This window comes from Ctenocephalides felis, unplaced genomic scaffold (assembly GCF_003426905.1).
Source record: "Ctenocephalides felis isolate EL2017-DRISC unplaced genomic scaffold, ASM342690v1 CF-g0.4_SCAFFOLD_01170, whole genome shotgun sequence".
In the NCBI taxonomy this organism is placed as follows: Eukaryota; Metazoa; Arthropoda; class Insecta; order Siphonaptera; family Pulicidae; genus Ctenocephalides; species Ctenocephalides felis.
The window spans coordinates 81,444,791-81,462,096 of record NW_020537324.1 but is presented as its reverse complement, the minus strand read 5'-3'; the positions used below and the strand labels follow the sequence as shown (position 1 = coordinate 81,462,096).

At 29.9% G+C, this 17,306-nt stretch overlaps 1 protein-coding gene and 1 long non-coding RNA gene across 2 annotated transcripts in view; both read right to left on the bottom strand.

Annotated features, from left to right (window-relative positions):
• The window catches only part of LOC113367766 (conserved oligomeric Golgi complex subunit 1), a 52,775-nt gene that overhangs the window by 21,748 nt on the left and 13,721 nt on the right, over positions 1 to 17,306 (bottom strand). The gene's annotated exons all lie outside the window — the stretch shown is intronic.
• Positions 13,045 to 15,336, bottom strand: LOC113366174. Its single transcript, XR_003366257.1, has 3 exons — positions 15,270 to 15,336; positions 15,046 to 15,200; positions 13,045 to 13,090 (listed from the first exon to the last, which is right to left on the bottom strand). It is a non-coding gene; the product is annotated as an uncharacterized LOC113366174 (long non-coding RNA).

Genomic DNA, 17,306 nt, shown 5'->3' with positions numbered 1-17,306 from the left:
TTTTTATTTATTTATTTAGTAAGAAATTTAATTATAAGCAAACTGCAATAAGTAACCTTCAGACTTTTGTATAATTTTTAAAGAAAATCCTATTACGCGATTTTCGTTTGTTTTCAAGTCTGAAATCCGAATAAGATATTCATTTAATTTATATTAAAATATATTATTTATATTAAAATTATATCATAGAATGTTATTTACAATAATGCTTTAACATTCAACACTTTCGCAATAAGTCTTTATATAATTGTAATATTAAACCTAATAAAATATTATATACAAAAATATTTATATACTTATGTTTTTTATATCATTAACCAGTTCGAAACCAATCCTGTCCATTGCTCCAAAAAATGCAGCAGCTCCTGATAAAGCTGTTGAGGGTTTTGTGCTGAATGTCTTTTGTATCGGTGGTGGTTGTCGATGGAAAGTTGGAACAACCAGGAAAATCCTGAACCTGAAATAGAATAAGACAGTTGTTATTTGTTAACTTCGAAGGAAGAAGAAAAAAATTTGTGAAAATATGTGTTAGATACTAGCATCTGGAGAAATATGTATCTGACAATTTCAAAAGAGTGCCAGCAGGACGCACCGTTGTACAACAACCTTGTAATTTGGATGTAAAATTCTTAAAGTGTCTATCATGAGCACAAATACTAAAATTAATAGGTTTTCTAACAAAATTTTGAATCAAAAAAGATTTTATCTATATGTGTTACAGCCTAGCAATTGTAGAAAGTATGTATGCAACAATTTCAAAAAGCTCTACAGGACGCACCGTTTGTACTACAATCTTGTAATTTAGACATGATATTCTATGAAGTGTCATATAATAGACAATACTAAAATTCATAGGTTTTTTAACAAAATTTTGATTTAAAACATATTTTATTTATAGATGCTAGAGACTTGCAATTGAAGAATGTATGTATGCAACAATTTCAAGGAGCTCTACAAGACGCACTGTAATTGGGACATATTATTCTTAAAAGTTTCTACTAGAGTACAAATACTAAAATTGATAGGTTCTCTAACAAAATTTTGAATCCAAAAAGATTTTAACTATGTGCATTAGAGACTGCATTTGGAGAAAGTGTGTATGCGCAATTTCAAAGAGCTCTACAGGACGCACCGTTTGTGCTACAACCTTGCAATTCAGATATATTATCTTCAAAGTGTCTGTCATAAGATCAAATACTAAAATTGATAGGTTCTCTAACAAATTTTTTTGATTTAAAAAAGATTTTATTATAATTCAGAGACTTGCAATTGTAGAAGTATGTATGTGCCATTTCAAAGAGCTCTACAGGACGCACCGTTGGTACTACAACTTGTATTTGGACATATTATTCCTCAAAGTGTCTATTATGAGATTAAATATTAAAATTGATAGGTTTGCTAACAAAATTTGATTTAAACAGATTTTATCTATAGGTTCTAAAGACTAACAACAAGAAGAAGTAGGTATGCGACAATTTCAAAAAACTCTACAGGACGCACCTTTTGTACTATAACCTTGTAATTCGAGCATATTATTCTAAAAGTGTCTTTATAAGATAAAATATTAAAATTATCAGGTTTTCTAACAAAATTTTTGAACTAAAACAGATTTTATTTATAGATGCTAGAGACTAGCATTTGGAGAAAGTATGTATGCGAGAGTTTCAAAGAACTCTGCAGGACGCACCGTTTGTACTACAACCTTTAATTGGGACATATTATTCTTCAAAGTGTCTATATAAGATCAAATACTAAAATTATCAGGTTTTCTAACAATAGTTTGAATCAAAAAAGATTTTATCTATAGGTGTCAGAGACTAGCAATTGTAGAAAATTTGTATGTGATAAATTCAAAGAGCTCTACAGGACGCACCGTTTGTACACAACACCTGTAATTTAGACACAATATTCCTTAAAGTATCTATTATGAGATGAAATACTAGAATTGATAGGTTTTCTAACAATATTTTGAACTAAAACAGATTTTATTTATATATGCTAGAGACTAGCATTTGGAGAATGTACGAGTATGTATGCGACAATTTCAAAGAGCTCTACAGAACGCACCGTTTGTACAACAACATTGTAATTTGGATATAAAATTCTTTAAGTGGTCTATTATGAGCACAAATACTAAAATTAATAGGTTTCCTAACAAAATTTTGAATCAAAAAAGATTTATCTATATGTGTTAGAGCCTAGCAATTGTAGAAAGTATGTATGCGACAATTTCAAAAAGCTCTACAGGACGCACTGGTTGTACTACAATCTTGTAATTTAGACATGATATTCTATGAAGTGTCTATTATGAGCACAAATATTAAAATTATCAGATTTTCTAAAAAAATTTTTTATTAAGGTTTTTATCTATGGGCGTCAGAGACTTGCAATTGAAGAATGTATGTATGCGACAATTTCAAAGAGCTCTACAGGACGCACCGTTTGTACTACAACCTTATAATTTAGACACAATATTCTTCAAAGTGTCTATTATAAGATCAAATACTAAAATTATCAGGTTTTCTAACAAAATTTTGAATCAAAAAAGATTTTATCTATACGTGCTAGAGACTTGCAATTGTAGAAAGTATGTATGCAGCAATTTTAAAGAGCTCTACAGGATGTACCGTTTTATTGTACAACCTTGTAATTCACATATGTTATTCTTCAAAGTGTCTTTTTCAAGATCAAATACTAAAACTAATAGGTTCTTCTTTACAAAATTTTGATTTAAACAAAATTTTGTCTATGGGTGTCAGAGACTTGTAATTGTAGAAAGTATGTATGCGATAGTTTCGAGGAGCTCTACAGGACGTACCGTTTGTACTACAACCTTGCCATTCACATATGTCATTCAGAAAAGTGTCTATTTTAATGACCAATAATAATATCGATAGATTTTCTAACAAAATTTTGAACCAAAAATTTTTTCTATAAGCGTCAGAGACTGCATTAGAAAATTATGTGACAATTTCGAGCTCTATAGACAATAGTAGTAGATATTGTATTTCAAAGAGCGTCTGTACAGGACGGTTTGTACTACCTTATAAATTAGACACAATATTCCTCAAAGTGTCTATCATAAGATGAAATACTAAAATTATCAGGTTTTCTAAACAAAATTTTGAATTAAAAAAATTTATCTATAGGTGTCAGAGACTAGCAATAGTAGAAAATTTGTAAGCGATAGATTCAAAGAGTCTTCAGGACGCACCGCTTGTACAACAACCTTGTAATTCAGATATTTTATTCTTCAAAGTGTTTATCATGAGATCAAATACTAAAATTAATATGTTATATCTACAAAATTTTGAATCAAAAAGATTTTATCTATGTGTGCTAGAGGCTTGCAATTGAAGAAAAATGTATGTGATAATTTCAAAGAGCTCTACAGGACGCACCGTTTGTACTACAACTTTGTAATTCGGACATAATATTCTTCAAAGTGTCTATTTTAAAGACCAATATAATATCGATAGATTTTCTAACAAATTTTTGAACCAAAAAAAGATTTTTTTTATAAGCGTCAGAGACTAGCAATTGAAGAAAATATGTATGCGACAATTTCAAAGAGCTCTATAGGACGCACCGTTTGTACTACAACCTTATAATTTAGACACATATTCCTCAAAGTGTCTATCATAAGATGAAATACTAAAATTATCAGGTTTCTCTAACAAATTTTAACTAAAACAGATTTTATTTATAGATGCTAGAGACTGACATTTGGAGAGTATGTATGCAACAATTTCAAAGAACTCTACAGGACGCACCTTTTGTGCTACAACCTTGTAATTCCGACATATTGTTTTTCGAAGTGTCTATTATGAGATCAAATACTAAAATTGAAAGGTTTTCTAACAAATTTTGAACTAAAACAGATTTTATCTATAGGTGCTAGAAACTAGCAGCTGGAGATTGTATGTATGCAAAAATTTCAAAGAGCTTACAGGACGCACCGTTTGTACTACAACCTTGTAATTCGGACATATTATTCTTCAAAGTGTCTATTATAAGATCAAATACTAAAATTGATAGGTTCTTTAACAAAATTTTGATCTAAAAAAGATTTTGTCTATATGTACAAGAGCTAGAGATAGCAATTAGACAAAGTATGTATGTGACAATTTCAAAGAGCTCTACAGGACGTACCGTTCAAAACTAAAACAATATTACTACTCAAATATATTACTCTTCCAATTGTCTAATATAACAACAAATACTAAAATAGATAGGTTTTTCAACAAACTTTTGAATTACTGAAGATTATATCTAATTGAATCTATTACAATTTCTCTACTAACTTCAACTTTCTGCTGAACATAACTCTTCTCCACAATCTATTCCCGGTACTGGTAACCGGTAAAAGGGTAAACCAGTACTAAGACTGTGTATTATCCCTCTGAGTGGTCACAAGTGGTAAAATACAAGCCACTTCTTGTTTGTCGACTGGTTAGCCACATTTGGAGTAGATGATAAAAGCATTGAGCTGCTCCGGATTGCCTACCAGGCAACCAAATTGAACCTGGGTAAAAGAAACAAATAGTAAATTATAGATAAATAGTGAATAGTAGGGAATGCAATACCGATGAAAAATTTCAATACCAGTATTTCGGTAATTTTTCATATTAACCGGAATACCGGTAAATTACCGGTATTTTTTATTATCTTAAACAAACAAACGTAAACAAAATTGAAAGTTGCTAGTACAAACATAAAAAAATGTATACAACTACAACTATATTTAACTATACAATAAAAACAATAAAATAAAACAATAAATAAAGTAAATAAGTATATTGAGTACTTTTCACCAAAAACAAACTTATGAGTAAGAAAGACAAAAAACTCATTAAAGATCATATTACATTAGTATAATAAACTGTATTGTCTGTATCCGATGTGTTAAATTAGCATAATCTCCAATATTTTAAAAAATAATTTTCTACGCTAATTTAAGATCGGATACTTTGTCGAGATAAATAATAAGTTACTATAATTGTTGAGTATTGTTATTTAAAACAATGTGATGGTTCTATAGTATTTTCAAACTTCGAAACGTTTTCGAAAAATAATATTTTATAATTGTAATAAGAAGCAAAAATATTAAGTAATTATCATAATTAATATGTATAAAGTTAGAAAAAAATAAAGATTACGCAGTATGATATAAAATATTTTGGCGCAAATATCACTTAAAAAACCGTTACATTTTTACAAAAGATCAAACAAACATCATTATCTACCAGTCCAATTCTATTTATTGTAACACGATATGAAGCCCTTTGGAAAGCAATAAATATTCAGTTTAATGACGAGTTGAGATAATATACGACATTTGTTTATCCTATAGAATCACTTGAAGATATAGCTGTTTATGCGATTATGGAATTTAAAGATAAATTTGTTCCGAAAATTTAAACTTAGTGTATTATGTATCAAATAGCGCTTATGTAAAATTACCGAAAATATTGGTATTTTTTGGGTAAATACCGGTAAAAATACCGCCGAAAAATCGGGCGGTTTACCGGTAATTCGGTAATACCGGTATTGCTTCCCTAGTAAATAGGGTCCTGTTATTACCTGTGTTTTTTGAACAGCCCGTTTGGATATTTTTGCAAATGCGGATAAAAAATCGAAATCAAAGATCAATCAGTTTCTTCAAATCTATCGCCCACATTTTGGAAACCAGGAACGTCTCTTGCACTTCCAGAAGTCAAGGTTTGCAGATATCTGACGTCGAAATAAAACTGCACAGCAGCCACTTGGTTAGACTTCAAATAACCATCATCAGAAACGAATACACTTCGTAATTTTAAGTATTTTAAGCGCCAAAGTTTTGATCAAATTCTTTCTGACCGAATTGGGCATCAAGTGTGGACCGACTTGTGCTATTTTGGCATTCGCTGAACAAAGTATGTTTTGTAAAGGAAACGAAGTGTGTGTTGGTATACGGATGTTCGATTCATAATTGTTTGTCCTCATCATCTTTTCCTGGATTGTCACGGTCTCCCATTGCTAAAATAATAGACATAGGGTAATAGATCAAGAAATATGGACCGATCTGCTGCCGCTAACAGACAAATGTTTATGGCAAGGCCATGTTACGTTCCAACTTGCATACATTATGCTACTGATCGTACTGAATACTGTCGAAATGTCATGTGTATTTGGTGTGCATTCAGGCGTTTTACACATAAACTGGAACGTCACTCGTATGTTTATGAAGCTGAGTCATAAAGACCCTGTTATCTAACATCATTTTTTAAACTTCCCGAAGGAGAAGTTTATGTTTTCATCAAAAAATCCGATTCGCTAAATTTTATGTTTTCTTGACGTTTCAAGCCATTCTGAATCGAATGAGACCAAATATGAAAAAAGTAAGTGTGTGTGTTGTGTGTGTGCGTGTGACAGATTTTTTGCCGTAAATCGACGATTTCTCGAAAACGATTGGGCCGATTTAAAAAATTTAAAAGCCACTCGATGTATCTCGATGAGGACTATCGTTTGTCAGTTTTGTGGGACGATCGGCCGAGACGTTTCTTTATAAATAGCAGAAAAGTGAAAAATTGTTCGTCCACGTTTTAGCCCGCAATTCTGAACCGATTATGAAAATTCAAAAACCGTTCGAAAGATATTGATTGGGAATCGCGCTGATTAGTTTTTGATAAAGATCGGCCGGGCCGTTTTCTTGTAATAAAGTTTTTTTTAAAAAAAATTCGACGATTTTTATGATTTTTTTTTTGACGGTAGATACCATAGTCTTCTAGATCATACTAAAATATTACTGCCCTACGACAACTCGTTTAGCTTTAAAAATTCGTCAAAGTTTGCAAAAATTAGTATGTTTTTTTTTTGGCATTTGTCAAAATTAGACCTTTCATCGACGTTTTCTCAAAAATGCCTGAACCGATTTCAGAAATTTAAAAGCCATTTGATGTATTTCGATGAGCACTATCGTTTGTCAGTTATGTGCGACGATCTGCCAAGCCGTTTCTTTATAATTTGAAAAAAGTGTTAAACTTTTCGTCCACATTTAAGCTCATCCTACCAAACCGATTTTAAAAAATCAAAAACTGTTCGAAAGATATTAGTTGGGAATAATACTGATTAGTTTTTAGGTGAAAATCTACCGAGCCTTTTTTTTGTAATTAACTGTTGAAAAAAAAATTTAAGCCGATTTTTATGGAATTTTTTTAGCGATATATATCATGGTCTTCTAGAACTTACTGTAATATTACGGACTTACAACAAGTAGTTCAATTTTAAAAAATCCTCAAAGTTTGAGAAAATGAGTAGTTTTCTTTGACGTTTGTTAAAATTAAAATTAGACGATTTTACTTAGTATAACAATATAGTACTTGATCTTAATAAACATACGTACTAAACCGTTAAAATCCTACGGAAACTGGTTCAAATACAAAAATTGTTGAATTTTGAAAATTTGCTTTTAGAAAATACTCCGCGTTAACGTGTTAGTTCGTTTGCAATTACGTGTAATAAATCCACTCGGAATACTTCTAATCACTCATAAATTAATTTAGTTTTTATTGATTAAGTCGATTATTCACACATATCGGGAAGTTCATGTAACTTGCCTCAAGGCTAAATACCAATACCAACTAGTTTAAATTTGTGCGGTGTCTAGGTCAGGTTTTCTATCTACCTGGGAAATAAGCCTGACTGCACAGCAACCACATGACATTTGTCAATATTTAGTATGGAAAGTTCTTCATAACATGGCCTTGCCATAACATTGGTCTGTTGTGCGGGAGAATCAGTCCTTTACTTTACATCATTCTATTATCTTACTGATAATATTTTCAGCATGACGCGCGCACTCAATTCCTTCGGCATATTTTTATCCAAAGTGTTTTCTATGAAGTCGTTTACTGAATCCAACCAGCATTGCCACAGTTTTACATCCAATGATGTTATATCATTGAATACGTGATTTGAAGGTGTTTCTTCGGTTTTATTCATGGATTCACTCTCGGTGTGTTTGTGAAAACATTGGGAAAGATTTGGACATAAGTACATCACTGAGTTTAGGTATCGAGATAGTGTTAGGCATGATTTTTCTTCCAGGTATTGTTTTTCTATGTGATCTAATAGACTGAAAGTGAAAATATGAAATATTGTAAATAATACTCTAAACTTGTGTTTATTTATATATATTATATATATATACATATATATATATATATATATATATATATATATACTAGCTGACCCGGCAAACGTTGTTTTGCTACGTAAGGTATATCCTAAACAATTTCTAGAGAATCAAAATTATTTAATACTTTAAGTGTATAAGGATGTGTTGTTTAAATGCTCTATACAATGAGGTATTAAAAAAACAATAAACACCATCAGTTTGTCTATATTTTGTCAATACAACCAAACTGCAAGTTTTATACACTTTTTATAGAAAACATGGTATAACTCAATCCAAGTCTTTTTTGGTCTTTCGACTTATTGATTACGTTTCAAGTTTTTCTGATTCTTTTTGGATTCTGGATTTTGTGTATAATTGTAAATAATACTACTAAGTTTATCAAAAAAAATTCAAATTTCTGCGAGGAGAGATAGAAAATGAATTAAGTATTTCTTCTTTGACCTGCTTTTTGAAAAGTTTCAAGTAACATTCGATGAATTAAAGTAAATTTAATAAAAAGTATATATGTAGAGCAGGGCGAGGCACAAAGGTCCAATTTGACTTTGAACCGATATAAACTATATTGTAAAAACCATAACAAATAACACCGTTCAAACAAACAATTATCTGACTACGTTCAGTAAAACTGTCAGCTACTTTATCATTGTAGAAATGTGCTTTTTTGATGTCTTTCAAAAATTTTATATCTAAACCCTTTTACCCTCTGGGCGAAGTAACTTGGAACAGGTTTAATGTCTTTTTTTAATTGTAAAGGTATTTTGCAAAATAATTACATTTTTACCTAATGCTAAAAAACTACCAACGGAAGAAAATACTTTTATTATGAATTTTCAAAGATTTTACCGTTTATCTCCCGATGGCAAAGTCATAAGAATCAAGGTTACAGCTGGCTATACATCTTTTTCCCTTTACTTTCAAATATTGTTGTTAAACAATGCTTAACTTTTCTGGTTTTTGACACATCGGTGGTGGACCTTTTCAACCCCGGACCTTCATATATTACTATTTATTTTTCGATAAATTCTGGGAAATTATAACTGAGAAAATGTTATTCGACAAAATGTCCCTTTGATCGATACCAAATTTAGGTTTTGAATTTAAATAACATAAATAAAAAATAATATAACCTAGAAAATGTTTTATAAATACCAATGAGTATATAATTATACAAATGAGATCTTTCTGAGCACCGTGTTTGAGAAAAATATGCCAAAAAGTGCATTTTCATATTAACATTTCAAAAAAGTTTGCGACCCGTTTAATAACGTTTTTGTGTATAAATAAAACTACAAACAAAACTACTTACTTCAATTTAATCATAATTAAATAATATTCACCTAAAACATCCTATTAAACGTAATTGAACATCGTCTGTCAAAAACATTTGACATTTGACGTATTAGCCGCAGTCTATTGTTTTATTTAAATTACGCTTTACAAAAATTTTCAAATTAAAAATGTAAAGTTTCTACGCGATTTTGAGATAATATCTTACCTTTCCGACAACCTACTGATTAGCACGAATTTTTCAAGACTAATACTGGCCAAATCGGTTTAGCCGTTTTCGGGTTTTAGCGGATCATTTTATCAAGAGCTCTATTAATATATATATATATATATATATATATATAATTGTATGTCTATAAATACCTTTTGATATTTTCCGTCGAACAATCATGCAAAAACTTCAAAATCATCTTCCCATTATCATCCAGTTCCAAAAACCGATCACTCGCCAAATCGTCCTTATGGTACAAATAAAACAAGACATCATCCAACAATGTCTTTAGACACTTATCAAACATCCTGCACGATTTGATCATATCATTATCAAAACCGTACACATTATTCAAGGTAAACTGATTATCGGTCTTTCCAATAACCTTTTTGGATAATTTTATTCCTGAATCTTCTTCTGCTGGTTTATTATCGGTGATGTTTCCAAGTAATTCCAAGCAACGACGTCTCTCTGATTGTTGGAACTCTGTGATTTTTTTTGTACGATTTTTTTTATGTCCGTTTTGATGCAGGCGATGGCTTTTGTCCAGGTCAAATTTATGAGATGCTGGATGCGTTTTTGTGAGCAGAGGCTGGTAGTATTGAACGAAGACGTTGGTCATGTCGGGAACGCTGAGTTTGGTGCAGATTTCTTGCCAGTTGGAGGTTTTTCTAGAAGAAAATTAGGTGTAAGTGGCATTTTAGCCTTAAGGCAAGTTAAAAGAACTTCCCGATATGTGTAATAAGGATCTTAATCAACGAAACCGAAATTGAGATGTAAATATTTAAATGCAATTTTTAACTGTTTACATTGTTCGACATTTCAATGATTTCACTGAATTTCTGGAGTAAAAAATAAACTAGTTGGTATTGGTATTTTGCCTTGAGGCAAGTTATGTGAACTTCCCGATTTGTGCAAATAATCGACTTAATCCATAATAGATAAATTAATTTATAATAAGTTAAAAGTATTCGAGGTGGATTTATTGAAAATCGAACACGTCAACCTGGTCTGAGTGTTTTTTAAAAACAAATTTTCAAAAATCAATAATTTTTATAATTGAACCAGTTTCCGTAGGACTTTAGTGGTTTAGTATGTTCGTTAAGACTCGATCGTTATACCAAGTAAATCGCCTAATTTTAATTTTAGCAAATGTCAAAAGAACTACTCATTTTCTCATACTTTGATGAATTTTTAAAATTAAACTACTTGTCGTAAGGCATTAATATTTCAGTAAGTTCTATAAGACCATGATATATAACGCCAAAAAAAGTTCCGTAAAAATCGGCTTAATTTTTAGTTTTCAACTATTAATTACAAGAAAACGGCTCGGTAGATTTTCACCTAAAACTAATCAGTATTATTCCCAAGTAAAATCTTTCGAACAGTTTTTGAATTTTTAAATTCGGTCGGTAGTTTGAGCTTAAATGTGGACGAAAAGTTTAACACTTTTTTTCAAGTTACAAAAAAACGGCTTGGCAGATCGTCGCACAAAACTGACAAACCATAGTCCTCATCAAAATACATCGAATAGCTTTTAAATTTCTGAAATCGGTTCAGGCGTTTTTGAGAAAACGTCGATCAAAGGTCTATTTTGACAAATGTCAAAAAATGATACCAATTTTTGCAAATTTGACGAATTTTTAAAGCTAAAACGAGTTGTCGTAGGGCCGTAATATTTTAGTATGATCTAGAAAACTATGGTATCTACCGTCAAAAAAAAACATAAATATCGTTGAAATTTTTTTTTTTTAAACTTTATTACAAGAAAACGGCCCGGCCGATCTTTACCAAAAACTAATTAGCACGATTCCCAACCAATATCTATCGAATGGTTTTTGAATTTTCAGAATCGATTCAGAATTGCGGGCTAAAACGTGGACGAAAAATTTTTCACTTTTCTGCAATTTACAAAGAAACGGCTTGGCCGATCGTCGCACAAACTCAGAAACGCTAGTCCTCATGGAGATACATCGAATGGATTTTAAATTTTTGAAATCGGTCCAACCGTTTTGGGTAAACGTCGATTTACGACAAAAAATTTGTTCACACCACACACACACACATACTTTTTCCAAATTGGTCTCATTCGATCAGAATGGCTTGAAACGTCGAGAAAACATAAAATTCGCGAATCGGATTTTTTGATGAAAACATAAAATTCTCCTTCGGGAAGTTAATATATATAAATCACTATTTTGGAAAAATTCATATAAATCTTTTATTTCAACTCACCTATATCTGCCAACTTATGCCTGATCCCTTGCAAAGACTTCACAGAGTTCACCAAATTAATTAAATCAGCTAAAATCTTTATTAACCCGGACTTCAACTTCTTGCAACCACTTTTTCATGGCTTGGTTCAATTCATTAGATGATAACGTATTATTAAAATCCATACTGGGCCTAGAAGATAATAATTAAAATATATTATATATATATATATAATATATATAATACACCTAAGTATGTTTTACACGGTAGATTGGTTCCAGAAGAAGCCGTGTAAAAAAGACATTGATCTTATACAAAAATGGGTGATTTGTTCTAATCTCTAAAACCTATTAAAATTAGTGAAAAACAAGAATTTTTAAGAACAAGAATTCATGATTATTTTATTAAATCAAATATATATTGCTTATTTTCACAAGCATAGTAATTAATGATAAAAAGATATGCACTCTAATCTTAAAAGTAATATAATAATATAATAATAATAATAATAATAATTGTTTGTACGCGCTAAAGGAGAATTCACTTAAATCTTTAAGCTAGTGTTCGCAAACTATCGATACTATCGATGGTTCAGACGTTTATTCATAAATACTTTTTGTGATATGAACATACTTCACAAAAATTAAATTTGACAAAAAACATTTAAGTACATAAAATTTCAAATCGCGCTAAATGGAATAAAATCGTGTAAAAAAATTAAAAATATTCAATTTTCAAACCGTATTATATCAAAACCGTGCACAAAAAGACCGTGTAAAAACAGACTTAGGTGTAATATATATATATATATATATATATATATATATATATACTGGTAGTGAAAATTTATTATCATTTACCCACCTGAAGTGCAAAATATCATCTCCCAGCACTCTTTCACAACCGCACTCTCCGAACTCAATTGTTTAATAACCGGCAACACATCGATTTTAACATTTTATCAAATTCAACATTCACTAAGGGTTGAGGATTTCCAATAAAACATTCGTGAACCAATAGTAATGTATTGATTAATAATTTGCAGATTCCTGGACTTTTGTTTTGACATTGTACTGTTCGTTTTTCGGTTGCAAAATTTCATTCAGGGCTTCAATTCGCAGATTGATGAAAGTGTTCAGGATATTTGATAGGAGTTGATCTTGTAATAGACATAGGGTGCATATGCAACAAACAGCGGTCTGAAATAATAATAAGAACTAGTGGTGCATGGCATCGTGCCTTAAGGCAAATTGGTGGAACTTCCCGTACCGTAATTAAACATTTGAGGAATAAAAATAATAGTTCAACAAAAATGCCTATGAATAAATATTATAAAACTAGAATTTTCATTATTTGTTCCTTGTAGACAAAATATGAAAACTTATTAGATAAGACGACGTGTTTATATATGTTTGAATAAATATATATAAACAATATCTATTTAAGCGGACTTATTAGAGGTAGAATGAACATTATTTTATATCAAATGCATCAATTTTTCGTTCGCGAAATATATGCACTGAGTTAACAAATTTAAATAGTTCATGTAGTATCAACAATACAAACATGAAAAGCATTAAATTTTGTTTTTTTAATATTATAGATGTGGGATTAGAACCCGATGGGTTTTAACTTTATTAACTATTAAACCGAACAAAAAATTACGGTGACGCGCCAACCAACTCAGCTACAATGACATGCTCACGCGAAACGCTGTGATTTAATCAGAATTTCTGCACTTTTTGCACTATATCTTCGAAATGACTGGACCTGCCTATACCAAAAACTAATCAGTACGTCTCCACATCAATACGAATCGAATGTTTTTTGAATCATCCAAATCGGCCGATTTGTTCTCTCAGAACATGCCATTTTTTGCACTTTTTGCTCCGTATTTTCGAAACGGCTAGACCTACCTTCGCCAAAAACTACTCGGACGTCTCCTTATGAATATGAATCGAAAGCTTTTTTTAACTTCCCTTCTTCTGTAATAACTCTCCCTTAGGGTAAGTTATTGTAATGGGCCGAAAATCGAAATTGAAAATTTTTACATTTCTCGACGTTTTGAAGGTTCTGAACGTTTTGGCATACCCCAGAAAAAATGGATGTGTGTGTGTGTATGTGTATTCGTGTATCAACCGAATTGAATGGTTCAAAAAACATTCGATTCCTATTGATAGGGAAAAGAGCTGATTCGTTTTTGGCAAAGGCAGGTCCAGCCGTTTCCGAGATACGGAGCAAAGACTGCAGAAAATAGAAATCGAGTAGAACGGAGTATCCGATTTGAATGAACAATTCAATTAGTTCTAATATAAAAACATTCAATTAGTAACGATTGGGAGAAGTGTTTATTAGTTTTTAGCAAGGCAGGCCCAGCCATTTCGAAGATACGAAGCTAAATATGTAAAAAATGGCAGTTTTTGAGAGAACTAAGCTTTCGATTTAAATGATTCAAAGAACTTTCTGCTTGTTTTAACACAAATAATTTATTTTGGAAAAAAATTTTTGTTCAAACTTTTTTTTTTCAAAAAGAATTTTTTTGTATATCAAAAATAATTCAGATTTTATTTTTAATTCTGACTATAGTTCTAATATACTTTAAACAATAATTTCAACTTTGCTATTCGGTTTATATAATTCTTATAAATATTAGACAATGTTACAATATTTATAATAATCTATTTGAAAACATTCAGTATTCCTCGAACATTTCGTTACGGTACGGGAAGTTCCAGCAATTTGCCTTAAGGCACGATGCCATACACCCCACTAGTTTTGTATTCAAATCGGTTGATCGGTGTTCCCGAAATAGTCGACAAAAATTTGTATCCGCAAGCACACACACACACACACTAAATGTATATTAATTGTTATCCACAAAGTATAATAATTGAATTTTTAAATTCTCTTAAAACTAATGTGTGGGCTTTATATTTAAAAATAATTAATTAAATAAAATTATAAAATAAAAATTCTGTCTTTTTTTCAAAATAGTCAATTTTGTTAAAAAATTTAAAATTTTTCAAAAATCTAATTTTCAAAAACAAATTTCTAATAATTAAAAAAAAAAATTTGATACAGGAAGTTCCAGCAATTTTCCTTAAGGCACAATAAGTTTGAGAATAAATGGTTAATAGTGATAAAACTATCATACCTCTGTTTTAATATCAGGACATTTCAGTGCTTCATTACAAGCATTTTTAATCGTCTCATTGAATGTAGAAATCATATTCCATTGTCTCTCAGCAAGCTTCATCCAATTAAATTTTTTATCTGATTGGACATCATCATTTACACGAAATTGTAGACCTAAAAAAATAGAAAATTAGGAAATAAATCGATATATATATATATATATATATATAATGATTTTCTTACCTGTGCTGATATGCCTCGCAAACAAATACAACTCCACAGCCCCCAAAAAATCTTCATTCTCAATAGCGTCCAAATCTTTTCAGGCACAATAATTAATATATGTATTTGTGCAGCTACAGAATCCTGCGAGAAGTTCATGTGCGATCTGCTGCTGTTTCTCGAATTTGTTATTTGCAATTAAAAAATCCAGTCCATTTAGATTTTTCACAAACTTCATTATTTTGCTAACGTGTTGTATCACTTTGGATGCTGTTTGTTTCATCTCGGCTATTGTATCAGCAGCTAGGAGGAGATCACGGTAACGCTCCCTGGGAAATAAAAAATAAGTAATAATAATAATAACATAAGCCTTGAATTTGCCTTAAGGCAAGTTGCATGAACTTCCTGATATGTGTTTATAATCGACTTGATAAAAGTTGATATGTACTTTCACTAAAAACTTCAACTAATAATATATGTAATTATTAATGTTTACTATTTCTTACCCCACCATAGTTCGTAGTTCCTCACGCTTTTTCTCAATTTCATGTTGAAGCTTTATACGAACTTGTTCAATTTCTTGGATAGATTTTTGCTCAAAAAGCTGTTCAGGATTTATTTCATACAAAACTGACTTGGACATGTTGAATTAGATATTTAAACATTTATATTAAACATAAATATAATGCATTTAAAACCTTAAATGTACAATTAAAATTTACTACAATTGTACAATTTGAGGTTATGTATCTTTGATGTGATATTAATATTGTTATTGCAAGAGGTAAATCATATTTTATAGTTGATAAAATATTTTCTATGAACTAAATTATAATTTATAATTGTTTTTGACTATTAACGATTACGTATTTAATAAATTAATAACTAGCACAGATTTTGTGAATTTATTTCATTCTTGACAACGCGGCGCTGTCATGTTGACGTTTGAGGACCACTCGTACCTAACTTCAGAGTTCAAAATCGGCGCAACTTTTAAAATTCAAATATACGAATTTAAAAAATGCAGAAAAAACATTGATATATAAAACATTTTTTTACTAATCAATTGTATAAAACTATTGTATTCACATTTTTATATTTTGTATATATTCTAAAATAAAACCCAATAAAATTATTATTAAATATTACTCGCGTTTATTTTCATATCATATTTACACGTACAAATTCTAATTTAAGATTATAAATATAATTTTTGTTTACGTCAATAATATAATATAATATAATATAAGAAACAACGATAGAGATTAATATTTAGATATATTAATTAATATGTGTTTATCTAATTTAATTATTTAATTATTTCAGGCCCGAGTAACACAGAATCACGTGCAGACACAAAGAAGAATATTCTAAGTAATGTATTCTATATATATTTTATATATAATATATACAATATAAATATATATTTACATACATACATACAGAGTGCGATGTGAAACCGAAAGAATGGAAATATATATATATATATATATATATATAAACTTATTTTCAATGTAACAGGAACGTAAATATTACGTAACATGGTTACATAACAGTGACATTACGTAACTGTTATGAATTTCTTATTACACAAAATAATTATATAATATTTATAATGCAGTTTTCGAATTTAAACCTCTATTATTATTTTCAAAGGTATTTTTAAGCTTTTTGTGTTTTTTCAAATAAAATGTGTATTTTTGTACACAAAGAATGGCCAATTTGGCGCGAGAAACATATGGAAATCGATTTAAATTAATTCTTTTTAACATAATTTAATTTTCTTTTTATTTTTATTATCTGGGTGAATTCTTTGTATATACATATATGGAATAAACAAAAAAAGTTTTTACCAGACATCCACCTAAATATTAAAATAAAAACTAAATATGTTTAAAAATATTAAAAAAAAAAAAAATTCCCATCATTTCCTGTGCCATCTTGGCCCTCTTTCAGTAAAAAACACATTGAGTTAAGGCAAAAACACTTGATTAACACTAATATTTGTAAAAATTAAGGTTAATTTGAAAAACAAAAATTAAATATAATATATAACCA